This window comes from Mytilus californianus, unplaced genomic scaffold (genome assembly GCF_021869535.1).
Source record: "Mytilus californianus isolate M0D057914Y unplaced genomic scaffold, xbMytCali1.0.p SCAF_11, whole genome shotgun sequence".
Taxonomy (NCBI): domain Eukaryota; kingdom Metazoa; phylum Mollusca; class Bivalvia; order Mytilida; family Mytilidae; genus Mytilus; species Mytilus californianus.
The window spans coordinates 34,442,480-34,457,655 of NW_026262593.1; the positions used below are offsets into that span (position 1 = coordinate 34,442,480).

Here is a 15,176-nt window from a genome sequence, read left to right on the forward strand (position 1 = left end):
AAATACCCGTGACAATGCAGGTAAACATAGACACATTATCAAACAACAGTAATGAATGCATTTATGTTCTCATTTGTTTTCAATATGACATAAGGTATTTACCTTAATGTTCTATATTCCAACTGATTTTTATATGATTGTAAAGAAATCAAAAGCTCTTGATTCTATCTATGTAGAACTTTGAATTCTACCAGTAATATTCCACGTTTTGTGAATGAATTATTATTAAAAGAGACAAACTGCATGCGGTAAAAAACCGACTGTGTAGCATTCAGTGAAATTGTTAAATGGTTTACTGAAAGTTGAACTTCTAATTTATTATTGTTTTGTTTATCAGATTTGTTGAATCAAGTTCGTATATTTGGTTTGCTATGCTTTTGATCACTTTTTCACGGAATTGTTGGTCCTCAGTGCTCTTTAACTTCGTACTTTAAGAACGTAAGGGGCCTTAGTTAAATGTCCACGGACTTTTCAGAGCTCCCGAAAAAGTAAACTGATTTCATAGAAGAACTGTCTTATCAACGTATTTATTGGGATAAATATTTGATAAATAATCAACCTAGAAGTATTTATCTTGAAGTAATGGTAAAAATGAGTAACGAAGAGTCCTTTAATGAAAACTCTGAAAGTGACCAAACAACAACAAAAATGGCGTCGTATGCGGATGCCTCAAAAACTGAAAATGATAAAAGTAATGCTCAAAACAGTGACAACGGGTTCTCTGCAGCCAAACCCGTATTCATATTAGAGACTGATCTCTTCGGAATTATAAAACCAAAACCTGTAGATTTTTTACATCATGCTGAGTTGTACAGTGATATTGGCCATGTTGTGGAAGACAGCCATTTGAAAGGTCTTCAAAGGGTAAATGGAATGTGGCGGGTTTATCTTGATAGTGAGTCAGATAGGGAACATTTGATAGCTAATGGTCTCACTATCAGGAAAAAACACATACATGTATATGACAGAAACCCAAAATTTGTAGTTAAAGAACACATCAACTACTTACGCATCCGGATAAAAAACGTACCCTTATCAGCAGACGACAACCAAATTGGTAGATATCTTGAGACCGAACATAATCTCAAAATTCACAACTTCAATCGGTAAAGGCTACGTATCAACGGATTTCTTACCAACTGCCAAACCGGAGACCGGTTATTCATGGTAAGTCCAGTACCTGGTATACAGCTACCTAGATTCATCAGTATAGGAAAATACAAAGCGCTACTCATCCACAAAGACCAAATTGTAGTAAATCCTTATGCTAAATGCAACAAGTGTTTACAGACGGGACACAAACAGGAGACCTGTGACAATGACTGGGTGTGCAACTCCTGTGGTAAATCAGGTCATAAAGCCAAAGAATGTCAACAACCGATGGACGATCCAGCAGCAGATCAAGATCAGAATGGTGATTCGAATGTTCCTGATAGTGTACCTGAAGCTGCTAACGTTGATAACGTTCAAGATGAAACTAAAGATAAGCAACCTGCAAGTGAAAGTAGTGATGATTCAAATGATGATAGTGAAGATGATGAACAACAATTAGTAGTCTCAAAAGAACGTAAAAAAATTACTACGAACAATAAGCAGACAAATAAAAAAGACAAAAAGACAGATAAAAAAAATTAAACAAAAATAAATCAAACAAACAAAATCTGCCCAAGTCAGCTTCTGGAAAATTGGGAAAAGGCAAGCAACAACACCGACTGATGAATTACATAAACGAGTAGTAGAGCCGACAAAACAGAAGACAAATCCCTAATCAGTGACCTAGTTAACTTTAATGTACAGTAGTGTGTTTTTCAATGCACAGTTTTTGTGCATATGTATATATGTTAGTTTTAGTTTTATCTTAACTGAAAAATGTGAAAAAAATAATCCATTGTGTGATACAATAATATTAGATTGTATACACTCTGTAAGAAAAAATATATTAAATGTTGATATGAAATATTTTATTATGATTATCATGAAAACAAATGAACATGATCAAATAGTTGATCCATTGAAAGTTATTATCATCTTTTTATTAACCAAGAATGAATTCAAAACATGTGTAAATCCCAATCTGAATGGTTCCAGTATGATTGGTAAATTGATTAACTGTAGCTGTGTTCCACATCACTTAGTTGATGAAATCACTTCCTTGAAAGATGAAATCCACGTTAATAAATGTCTCAATTCCTCACATACATGTACCAGGAATAACTTTATAACTGAACAAGATCGGCCATACACATGTACATTATCTCACTTAGTTCACCTGGACACAATTAGTATCAATTTCAAAGATTGGCAAATTAAAAACACCACTATTGCCTTAGGTACCCCAAAACTGAAAATTAGTTCCTTCTATATAGTTCATGTATTTTTTGTACAAGCTACTTCCACATCCATGGTGATTGCCACTCTAAAATACCTGAAAAGAATTGAAACATATGTAAATAATAGTTATTTGTTTGTTCTTTTACAATTAAGTTTATATCAAACGCACACATCAATAAACAACTATTTAAGTAGGTCAATCAATGTAGTCGTCAAAGTAAACATGTATCATCTGTCAAACACAAAATTTCTGCAACTATATTTAAATGTTCAAAAATATTTTCTCTTTTTAATTTGCATTATCGTCATACATGTGACATACCTAACTAAAAACAGTATAACTACAGTTATATTCATGCAGACCCTATTCCAAAAATCCACAAATTTCTCGGTTTTCACCGAATCTAAAAATAGATTACTCGATAAAACAATTCAGAGATCGATGGGAATCATGATAGCGTCTTTCCTGATTATTGGAAAAGTGTATAGTTATTTGAATGATATATTTGTATATTTAAATACACTTAAGCTTTGTTATTCTTATATTAGATACATAGTATTGATATGTAAACAAACAAAATTTAGCTCGAAAGTGGTTAGCATAATCAAATCTGTTATTTATTTTATGTTACACTGTTATAATGGTCATTTCTTACAACTATCCTTCTTCATAATGATATTTTTATTACTATATTGTGTCTTTGAAAAAAAGAAGTTAACAGTGCATTTAACCTTGTGTATATACAAACATGTAAAGAATGTAATAAGGCATGTTGTTCTAATAATAGTCTCATTAACATGTACTATTGGGTGGGTTATTACACTAATTATGAGTACCATAATTGTACAGTTACATTTAATGTATAAAAGTGAACAATTCCTAAGTAAAAACAATGAGTGACAATATACATATTATATCCTTAAACTGTCAAGGTTTAGGACAGAAAGAGAGAGATTATATTTGTGGAATAAACATCAAAAATGTAATATATATTATTTATACAAGAATCCCATCTAATAGAGAAAAATGAACATATTATTAATAGTAAAGTAAAAGGTAAATTTTTTCATAGCTATGGAAGTTCCTAATCCAGAGGCGTTTCAATAATGATTAAAGACAGTTTAAATTATAAACTAATAAATGAAGTTAAAGATAATGATGGGAGAATTATTTTGATCAACATTGAAGTTAACGATAACATTTTTACCTTAATAAATGTATATGCCCCTAACATTCATACTAACAGAAATAAATTTTTTAAAAGCGTAAATAACATCAAAGAAAATAATCTCTTAGGTATCTTAATTTTAGGAGGGGACATGAATGAAACCCTATTAAATAGCTCTCATAAATACTACAAACCAGTAAATAGTCTTAAACAGCTCATTAAAAAAAACAAATTAATAGATATATGGAGGGAAATAAATCCAAACAAAACTCAATTTACATGGAGAAGGAAAAACAATACGAACCTCACAAGTAGAATAGACTTCTTTTTGATCAGTCCAGACACAAGGCCACACGTAATCAATTCTGATATAAGACCTGCTATGATATCACATACTGATCACTAAGCCATTTCGTTAAAAATAAGACAAAATCCCCATGGCAGAGGAAGAGGTTTCTTTAAAATAAATAATAGTTTTTAATAGATGATAATTATAAAAACCATATAAACAACCTTATTTTAAAATATGAAGAAAAGGCACTTACCAGAGATTCTAGAGATATTTGGGATATCTTCAAATCTGAAGTAAGGGACATAACTGTAATGTATTGTAAAAACAAGTCATCTGAAAAGAAAAAGAAAATAAAAGATTTAGAAATGAACTTACAAAGATTAAATAATAAAATTAATCCTTCAAAAAAAACTAAAGATGAAATAGAAAAAATTGAAAAAAATCTAGAAAATCTTTATAAAAATGAAGTTAAAGGTGCACAAGTAAGATCCAGAGTCAAATGGTTAGAAGAAGGGGAAAAAACACAAAAATTCTTTTTAGGTTCAGAAAAATCAAGACAAACAAAAAAAAATATTTCGGCATTGAAAGATACGCAAGACAAAATCATAACAGAGCCATCAGAAATTTTAAATTTAGAAAAATGTTACTATGAAAATTTATATAAAAGTACAAATCCAGATGTTAATAATATTAAGCAATATGTTGAAGAAACAAAAATAGATCATAAATTAACTGATAACGAGAAAAGCTCTCTAGGCGGCAACATCTCAATAGAAGAATGCACAGAAGCCATTTTTAATATGAAGCTAAACAAATCACCAGGTATAGATGGTCTAAGTGTTGAATTCTATCGCGCATTCTGGGATAATATAAAAGAACTAGCTGTAGAAGTTTTCAATAAGTGTTATGAGAAAGAAGAATTAACAACATTACAAAAATAGGAATAGTATCTTTATTGTACAAAAAAAAAGACCCACTATCCCTAGACAATTATAGACCTATAACTTTAATAAATGTAGACACCAAATTAATAGCCTATACTTTAGCCCAACGGTTAAAACCTGTTTAATCGAAAATAATAAAAAGTGATCAGAATGGATATGTAAAAAATAGGTACATTGGTTTCAATATCCGACCAATTCAAGATATCATAGATTACTCTGAAACTTTTAATATAGATGGTGCTTTATTATTTATAGATTTTTCAAAAGCTTTTGATTCGTTAGAATGGTCATTTATGTATGAAGCTCTTAAAAAGTTGGTCTCCCACATTCGTTTATTAAATGGGTTAAAACTTTATATAATGGTGTCAAAGGTTGTATGCTCAATAATGGGTGGATTTCTGAAACCTATAGCATCTTTCGTGGTATTAGACAAGGGTGTCCCTTGAGTTCGATTATTTTTGTTATAGCTGTAGAGATTCTGGCATGTAGAATAAGACAAGATACAGGTATTAAAGGATTTCAAATCAAACTTGATTCTAAAACACATAGTCTTAAAATCTCACAACTTGCAGATGATACTACACTTTTTCTTAAATCAAAACAAGAAAAATGCCTGGCATTAAATTTAATTGAAGAATTTGGAGCTCTTTCTGGTCTAAAACGAAATAAATCAAAAACTAAATGAATATGGCTAGGTAAATTAAAACATTCTAAAGATAAATATGAAAACATTAGCTGGAATAAAAGCCCCATTAAAAGTTTAGGTGTATATTTTGGAACTAATAAAGTTGAATGCAATAAATTAAACACAGAAAATATATAAGTCAGAAAAAGCATTTCAAATTGAAAGAAAAGAAAGCTTACAATGATTGTACGAATAACAGTAATAAAAACATTAATTATACCAAACAAAACCTTTTTAGCATCAGTAACCAATTTATCGAGAGACTTTCTAACACAATTTAAAAAACTAATATTTAACTATATATGGCAAAACAAAAATGAGAAAATCAAGAGATCTACTCTATGTAATGATTATCAGGAAGGAGGTTTAAAAATGATTGATACAGATAGTTATATAACATCAATTCATATATTTTGGGTTAAAAGGTTAACAACAGAAGAATTTTCAAACTGGAATGTTATACCTTTATATTACTTTAACAAATTTGGAGCTAACTTCTCTCTATTTAACATGAACCATGAAAATATGTATGACATACCAAATTTAAAAAAAATTGCCAGAATTTTATTTAGAAATATTAAAAAGTTGGTATAAAGTACATAATAGTTCCAAGATAAGCAAGGGGTTAAATTTCAAAAGTGTAATACAGCAATTCATTTGGGGTAATCAATCAATTAAATTAAATGGTAACAGTCTTGTTTTTCCAAACTGGATAGAAAGTGACATTTTTTTTATTAATGATATCATAGATAAACAAGGTAATATCTCCCAAAAAGTAATCTTAAATAAATTGAAAGAAAAATCAAACTGGATAGCAGAACTTTCTAAACTAAAATCTGCAATCAAAAAGTAAGGGAAAATCATGTAAAAATCAAATCAATCAATTTCAACTAAAGTTCAAATAGACAGAAATCTTTGCTTAGAAGCAAAAAACAAAGCCAAATCAATCTGCATTAAAACATTAAAAGCTAAAGATATATATAATTATATCAAAGGTATAGAAAGTGACACACCTATTGGCTTCATAAAATGGAAAACAATATTCAATCTAAATTCTTCAAATCATATACATGATATATTAAACTTTACATTTCACCAGTTAAATGATAACAAACTAAAAATGTTTAGGTGGAAATTGATCAATTATATATTACCATGTAAGCAACTGCTTTATCAATGGAAAATAATGAAGGATAATCAATGTCATATATGTCACCAAGTAGAAAATTATGATCATTTTTTTAAAGAGTGTGAATTTTTACAAGAATTTTGGATTAAAATTGGGTTACTACTTGATAAAATAAAAATAGGTACACATATTTTATCAATGCAAAATTTAATACTTGGATTCAAAATTCATGACAGTTCATATTTTGATATTAATGTGTTGTTAACAATTGTTTTATTTGCTGTTTACAAAAGTAATTATGCATCAGAGTTAAAACACAAGTACATAGATGTATATAGTGTTATTAAATTAGAATTCTTAGAATGGTATGAAAATAGTATACTCTTAGAAAGAAAATGTAGTATATTTTTGAAAGATACATTTAAATATATCTAATTAACCGCAAAGTAATTCAATAGGAGAGGTGTGCAAGTACTCATGGTTGAGTAGTTGTGTGACAGGGAGAGTGAGTGTGCAAGTTTTGTGATCATGTTTTTGTGTAGGTATATGTGTGTGTCTCTGTTTATGTGAAAGTTAAGACATTATACTCGTAGAGCAACACTATGTTTCTCATTTATGTTTTATGTAAACTGTTTCTCTGTTTACACGAAACGATTGGCAATACTTTATACAAAGTATCAACAAAAACTCATTCTTTATCCATGTTTTTGATCATGTTAACTTACCATCAGAATGTCATCAATGATTGATATGATTTCCGAGTATTATCACTCAATACTAATACTACTAATACAAATCAATGCCTCTAATTGTACTAACTTACCAAATATCCTATGATACGCTCTGGTAATATGTTTCTCGTTGCGTCCTTATTCCCGCCAATACGCCAACTCTCGTTACCTTGTAACTATCCGAGATCGTATCCTGAGTTAGGCAGTTTACAATGGATCATTCCGGAAACCGGGCTACGCGGTATATCTAACTACCGTACTGTCTACATAGTAATGTCACGTCCATTATGCCATATTACACAACACTCCCCCCACTTTGAAAGGAGGGAGTTTACTTCCTATTCGAATATTCACTATCTTCCTTTAGTCCACCCCGTCTGGTCGCACCACGGGGATAAAAATAAATCTCCAAATATATCCAACGTTGACATTTCAACGACAGACATATATTTTTTCAAAATTCAACAATTCTTCCGTCTTCGCTCTGCGGAGTTATTTTAAAATTAATATATCATTCCTTGATATATATATTACACACAATCTTCACTGTAATGTCCAATCAAACTTTACAACTGATTTGCGTTATCCTCTATGTACACACGAATCTGCTCTATATGTACATCATAGTATCCTGTTTTATATTTTAAATTACCTTGCGGTACTAGAGTCCTGGCACCGTGGACATCTGAACTTTACCATAGTGTCAGCCAGCTCTGGTGTCACATCTATACAAGCTCCAAGGTACCACTCATGACAGAAATCACACTGTATCATAAACAGTCCATCATCTGGTTTTCTGCACAAACAGTACAAGTCTGGGTTAGTCGCCTTGGTCACATCTTCACCGTTCTGTAACCGGTGCTGGCACTGTTTTAACCAGGGTGGTACTTCTCTGTCTTTACATGGCTTTAAACGGTCATGATTTATTGTCAGTACAGTTTTTTGCAATTTTATCTTGTACACATACGAAGATAATTTGGCACATACAAGTCCTGGACCTTTCCAAGGTGGGTCCAATTTCTTCGCCCGACCTTTAATCTTTGCCGTGTCCAAAACATAAACTAAATCTCCTATTTTGTATTCTCTCTCCAGAATACGTACATCATAATCACGTTTCATGGTATTCTGTGTAGTTTTTAGCGTGTTGCGCGCTATTTCATGTGCAGATGTTATGGCATCTCGGAGTCTTATCACATACTCATCTTGTGACTCGTCTGTTTTAGCACCAGGTACGCTGTACAATAAATCAACAGGCTGGTTAACCTCTCTCCCAAGCATCAGCATGTTTGGCGTAAAACCAGTACTTCTGTTAACTGACGATCGAACAGCTCCTGCCAACTGTGCCAAATGTTCATCCTAATTGTCTTGTTGTTTAGAAACGAAGCAACGGACGGCGTCCATTAAGGTTCTGTTGCAACGTTCTGCTTGTCCGTTTGAGGATGGTCTGTACGGAGTTGTTCTCGCTTTGTGCATTTGCAAGATTTCACAGATGGATTTGAAAAGCTTGCTTTCAAAATTGCGTCCTTGGTCTGTAAAAACCTGGAATGGGAATCCAAAACGAGAAAAAAACTCGTTCACAGCAGCTCTTGCCGTATGTTCTGCAGTTTGTGCTGGTAACGGAATACATTCCATCCATTTGGAAAACTGATCAACCATAACTAGTACATGGGCATTCCCAAACTTCGTCTCTGGCAGTGGTCCTAGAAAATCTAAGTGGACACGCTCCATTGGTGCACCTGCATGAAACTGGGTAAGCGGACATTTAGCTTTCCTGTTCGGCTTCTTATATAAATTGCATGTACTGCATGTTTTGACAAAGTCTCTTATTCGTTGGGTCATACCATACCATTGATATTTTGCCTTGATTCTCAATGTGGTCCTATTCATACCTTGGTGACCTGCAGCAGGAATATCATGACATAATGATATTACTTGTTCAACAAGATCTCTTGGTACCACAAGTCTTGGTGTTCTGTCTTTCTTGTCCAAATTTCTCAATATTCCATTATCATCTAAATAGAACATATCTTTGTTTATCCAATATTTCTTAGCTATTGGGCTGCATCTGAATATTGTAGCCTCTGATGACTCTGTTTTGTCCCTGAACCATACCAGTATTAATTCCAAGTCTGGGTCTTTAGATTGATAATCTCGTAATTGCTCTGGTGAATAAGTACTAGCTTCTATACTTGTCTCAGTAATGGCATTTACATTTGGAAGGTCCAAATATGTCGCGTAAACTGACATACCAAGTGGTGTAGTGACTATTTCATCTGAACTGTGACAAACATTTTGGTTCTGGCTTATTGAATCTTGATTGGTACTGTCAAATACTTGTGGCTGGACAGGAGATGTACCTAAATTCTCATTCACGTGACTTGTCACGTTCTGGTCCCCGTCTTGTGATATTGAACTATCTGGTGTAGCATTGTCCTCTATAATTACATTTGTATGTTGTGCAATGTTCTGTTTCAGTAAATTGTTCTCAGAAATCAAAGAACTCGGTAGTACTGTAAGTGGTCCTGTACTGTGTGTTTGCTCAAATGTTTTACAGTCTTGATGTGAAGCTAAAGGAATAACGTTAATTACGTCTTCTTGAAAACCAAGCAAACTTTGGTGTGCACGAGTACAATAATCGGATGCTCCACAGGGTAGATTGTGTTTTAGCACGTTTCCAGCTGCTAATCTATTCTGTGGACAGGCTAAATCTGGCAGACGTGATAATGCGTCCGCATTTTGGTGTCTATTACCTGGCCTGTGCTTTACTGTCATGTGATACTGGCTTAGCTCCTCTAACCACTATACTTGCATCTAACATTTTCTTTAAATGGTTTTCTTCTTCGTGTGCAAAACACATGGGTGTTCGTCTTATTCGCTGTTTGATAGGGCGCGCATCACCTGTATCAATCTCGTGTTCAATGTGGTTAAATGTTCACAAGTAAAAATCATCTAGTGCAAAAACATCAGCAAATTCATGAAGTAAATTTGCAACTTTCGATTTTTGGTCTGCAGCAAGTGTACTGGATTTATCCAATATGTTCTGCAACTGTTCCGGTAGTTCATTGTTATCTCTGGTTATTCCAGTTGTTGCTACTGACGGGGCGTGCCCAATTTCAACAACATCAGCTTCAATTGCTTCGCCTAATAGAGTTCCGTTTTGCAAAACTATCTTGTTGTTCGTTACATTAAGTAAACTGACACATGGCCAAGAACTAGCGTTGTAATAACCACGTGGGATTAACAAATCTATCTCTTTGTTAGGTTCAACTATAAAATCAGTTAATTCCGCTGACAAATCTGACTCTTATTGTACGACTGAATTAGGAGGTATGACTGTTCTATGTGGAACGGTAATTTTAGCTACTCTTGCTATCACGTTCACAGGCGGTACCAGTCCATGTACCATAGGTAGTGCTTCTCCATTGATGAAAAAAATTAATTTTCTGCAGTCTAAAATTACTTTTGCTTTGACTAGAAAATCAAGTCCTAATAGCATGTCATTATCAATAGGCGCAACATAAATATCTGTCCTATATGTTCTTTTACCAATTTGTAATTCAACTGGTCCAACTACAAACGCATCCATGTGCATACCACGCCCTGCTGCCTGCAGTGTTGTTTTTCTTTTCATGGGTGGTTTTTTGCTAAGAGATTCATAAACTTTGTCAGAAATGATTGTTACTTCTGCTGCGGTATCTACTACCGAAATTACAGGCTGTCCATGCACTTTTAAAGTGAATCGAAGCATAGATGCTGAGCCTAACTGGCAAATAGTTCATCTTGCAACTGAAGGTCAATTACTTTCTGTAAATCATTATCAGGCTCCGTTGTGTGCAATGATGAATTAGACAGAGTATCTGTGGATGTTGACATGTCACATATTTTCAACGGGGTAATCTTGTTTCTTTCGTTTGAAATAGTGTTCAACGTTAGGCGGTTAGGTGTGGTCTGAGTCAGGGTTCCGCCCTTTAGCCCGACTCTTTCTAGTTTAAATGGTCTGTGTACTTATTTCCTGTCGGTGAATGTAATTCAGGACAGTCCCGTTGTATGTGTCCAAACTTATGACAGAAATAGCAAGCCATATATGCTAATTTTTCAGGTTATATAGGTCCCCAGCGCCTTTTAAATGGTGATTGTAGCTGATTATCTTGCTTATTATCCCTGTTACGCCATTGTTGGCGATTACCTTGATTTTGCTGGCTGAATGGTTGGGTTGCTGGCTGGACTTCATTTTGTGCATGAAACTGTTTTGCCTGCTGTTGTTTTTGAAGCTGCTGTTTAAGGTCTCCTATTTCCTGTTTATGAAATGCTTCCATAGCAGTCATCTTCTCTAGCAATGTTTCCATTTGTTTAGACAGTTCAGACTTTGTGTCTGTCTTACCAATGGCGTGGACAGCTAGGTCGCTATCATAATCACTTGGTTCATCCTGATTTGGTGTTGGGTCACGTCTATCGGTTGGTTTACGAAATATAGCTGTGTGGTTATGTTGGAACCATTTTATCTGGTCAATTGCTGCTTCAACAGATGTTGGTCTGGCTGTGGCTCCATGTTGACCAGCTTCTTTATCTGAGCATCCCTGGCATATTTTCCAGATAGCTTGTGTATACATATAACTGCCGGGAAGATTTCTAAAGGCTTTACAGGCTAACGAGAGAACTCTGTCTGCCCAATCTTCCAATTTCTCATTTGTATTTTGTCGTGCACTCATGAACTGAACTTGCAACGTCTCTGGTAAGTCTTGAAAATTAAACCTTTTCTCTAATTTGTGAATTAATTCAAAGTAATCCACACCTTGGTCTCTATCCAGTAAATTTGCATAGTAATCACCTGCTTTACCATGTAAACACCAACACAGTTGGTCTTTTCGTTCCGTGGTAGTCCACAATAAACGATCAGCATACCTTTGAAACTTGGTGTAAAAAGTTTTCCAACTTGAGGAACCATCATACTTCAGTCCTTTTGGTATTTCTAGGTTCTTTGATTTTGGCTTTGCTGGAGACATTAATTGCGGTGACTCTTCATAACTTAAATATGGTCTTGGAGGGTACATATTTCTATTTATCGTAGAAGAGTATGTTGGATTTGGTGTTCTCAAGGAATATACTGGTTCCCTAAATATTTCTGGTGAAGGTATTCTGCGACGGATTTCAGGTGAAGGTATTCTGCGACGGATTTCAGGTGTAGGTATTCTGCGTCGGATTTCTGGTGAAGGTATATGTCATCTAACTGTTGACGACGTCTTTGGACTGGAACTGGCCTTTCTAATCTAGTTTCGTGCTCGTTGGGCCCTTGCTGCCATCCCAATTGTGATGTCTGCTGCTGTGTATTTTGGTTACGTGAATAATCACGTTTTTCAATGTTTTCCTCAACATTTAATCTGATACTTGGTTTCGTGTACCCTAATTCGTCTGTTCTATGAATTCTGTCTGGCTTAAACTGTCGATCAATTGAAAAATCTTGAACTTTATCCTGGTCATCATACTTGGTTTGTAGTAATGGTTTTCTTTCATCAGGTCTTGACAATTTTGTTGAATACTGGTGGTCCCCATACTGCAAAGTGTAATTTAAAGGCTTGCTGAACTGGGACGTGATAACTCACGTTTGACTTCCTCAGGCTCAGGTTTAAGCAAACATTCATCAGAAGTTGTGTCAGAATCTGAAAAGTCATTGATTTCTGCTTCTCGTCTTGCACATTCCGAATGAAATGCAGATGTTTTAACTTCACCATAGTCAACATAATCTTGTAAATCATAACTTGACTGAGTCCGTGATTTGTATTCTTGTTGCTGTGTATCCGGTGAAAAATCTATCAAATCCATCAGTTTCAGTAAGTCGTAGTCTTGGTATTTCAGAAAGATGCTCAAACTGAATATTACCATATGTCTCTCTCAAAGAGATAATCTTGTCAGCTGTGACATTTGCAACACCAGGTAACAATAATAATTCTTCATAAGTACAGCTATTAATCTTAGTACGCTCCTTCTGAAAAGCTAAGTCTGCCATTATGTTATGATAACACAAATACAATTCAATTAATTCACTGGTTGCTGAACCAGAAAAAAAAATTAATGTGTATGTGCTATATGGCTAACCACAGAAAAAAAACGGCTAATTTTTCCGAAAGTGGCTAATTTCCTCTAATTTGCTCTGATAACGGCTAATTTGTCTAATTTCTACACAAAACGGCTAATTTTAGCAAAACGTGAAACAATTTTCGAAAATAACTTCTGTAATTAACGCTTTATATTTAATTAAAGTTTTTATGCTTATATTATCTCCGTGTTCAAACACTTCATAATATACCAAATATAGCAATATGAACTTCGCAATTACACGTGACGTACTCACTTCTGTTTCTCGATTAATTCGTCTTTTTAACACAGGAAACCCTGCTCGCCAAGCGCCAGTGATGTGATTTCCGAGTATTATCACTCAATACTAATACTACAAATACAATTCAACGCCTCTAATTGTACTAACTTACCAAATATCCTATGATACGCTCTGGTAATATGTTTCTCGTTGCGTCCTTATTCCCGCCAATACGCCAACTCTCGTTACCTGGTAACTATCCGAGATCTTATCCTGAGTTAGGTAGTTTACAATGGATCATTCCGGGAACCGGGCTACGCGGTATATCTAACTACCGTACTGTCTACATAGTAATGTCACGTCTATTATACCATATTACACAACAATATATACTCATAATGCTTCAAGTTTTCAGTATTCTGTAGCGTGTACAAGTTATCGTTAAAGAAAACAAAACATTTATTTCATTAAACTTAAAACTTACCAAATAAGTTAAGAATATTCCAACACACAAGAATGAATAAAATACACGTGTTCGAGATACATAATAAACATCTATACCACGTGATATACAATTAAAATAAGTAGAAAAACGTAAACAGAGAAAACGTATGTTTTCCGGATTTGTCGCTATGCAGATTTTGTAAACTATATCGATTGTAATGTTCCATTAACCACTTTTGAAACTTATAATAAGTTTATCTTGTGAATCCCCTGGTTCATTTGATAATTCACATAAATAAAACGTGCAAGTTAAGCAATTATAAGATATCAAGCTGATGACAATGAAAAAGAAAACGAAAAAGAACAAGTCTCAAATACGAGTACTACCTACAGGTTGTTATGTTTAAATATATAAATTCTGTGGGATTTTCAAATGATAAACTTAAACCCCTTTTTGAAAAAAGACAAACAATAAGATAAATGAAATAAAAGATTAAAGGTATTATACAGTCGCTTGTTAATTTTTGGGAATTAAATTATTCTGTTAAGTGTTATTTAATTTCAATATCAACTACAGTTGTTGGATATTTTATTTTTCCCATATTTTTAAAGACTAAATAACAGGTTCACATCTATGCATGGTATCCAGTAGTTTTGCAATGTTTTTTTCTATGTGAATTTTCAAGGTTTAAGATTAAGAAAAATATACACATACGATGGACAGACAGACAAAACAAAACAATATTGTTCACGTTAGTAGATATAGGAAGATGTGGTATGAGTGCCAATGAGACAACTCTCCATCCAAGTTACAATTTATAAAATTAAACCATTATAGGTCAAGGTACGGCCTTCAACACGGAGCATTGGCTCACACCGAACAGCAAGCTATAAAGGGCCCCAAAAAATTACTAGTGTAAAACCATTCAAACGGAAAAACCAACGGTCTAATCTATATAAAAACGAGAAACGAGAAACACGTATGAACTACATAAACAGACGACAACTACTGTAATCAGATTCCTGACTTAGGACAGGTGCAAACATTTGCAGCGGGATTAAACGTTTTAATGGTACCAAACTTTCTCCCTTTTCTGAAACAATAGTATAACATCACAACATAGAAAAACACACTATA

The 15,176-nt window shown here is 33.8% G+C and overlaps 1 long non-coding RNA gene across 1 annotated transcript; it reads right to left on the reverse strand.

The window, feature by feature from the left end:
• Positions 1-1,939: 1,939 nt before the first annotated feature.
• Positions 1,940-14,192, reverse strand: LOC127719967 (uncharacterized). The gene is made up of 3 exons (XR_007990568.1): positions 14,079-14,192; positions 4,046-4,125; positions 1,940-2,425 (listed from the first exon to the last, which is right to left on the reverse strand). It is a non-coding gene; the product is annotated as an uncharacterized LOC127719967 (long non-coding RNA).
• Between the last annotated feature and the right edge of the window lie 984 nt (positions 14,193-15,176).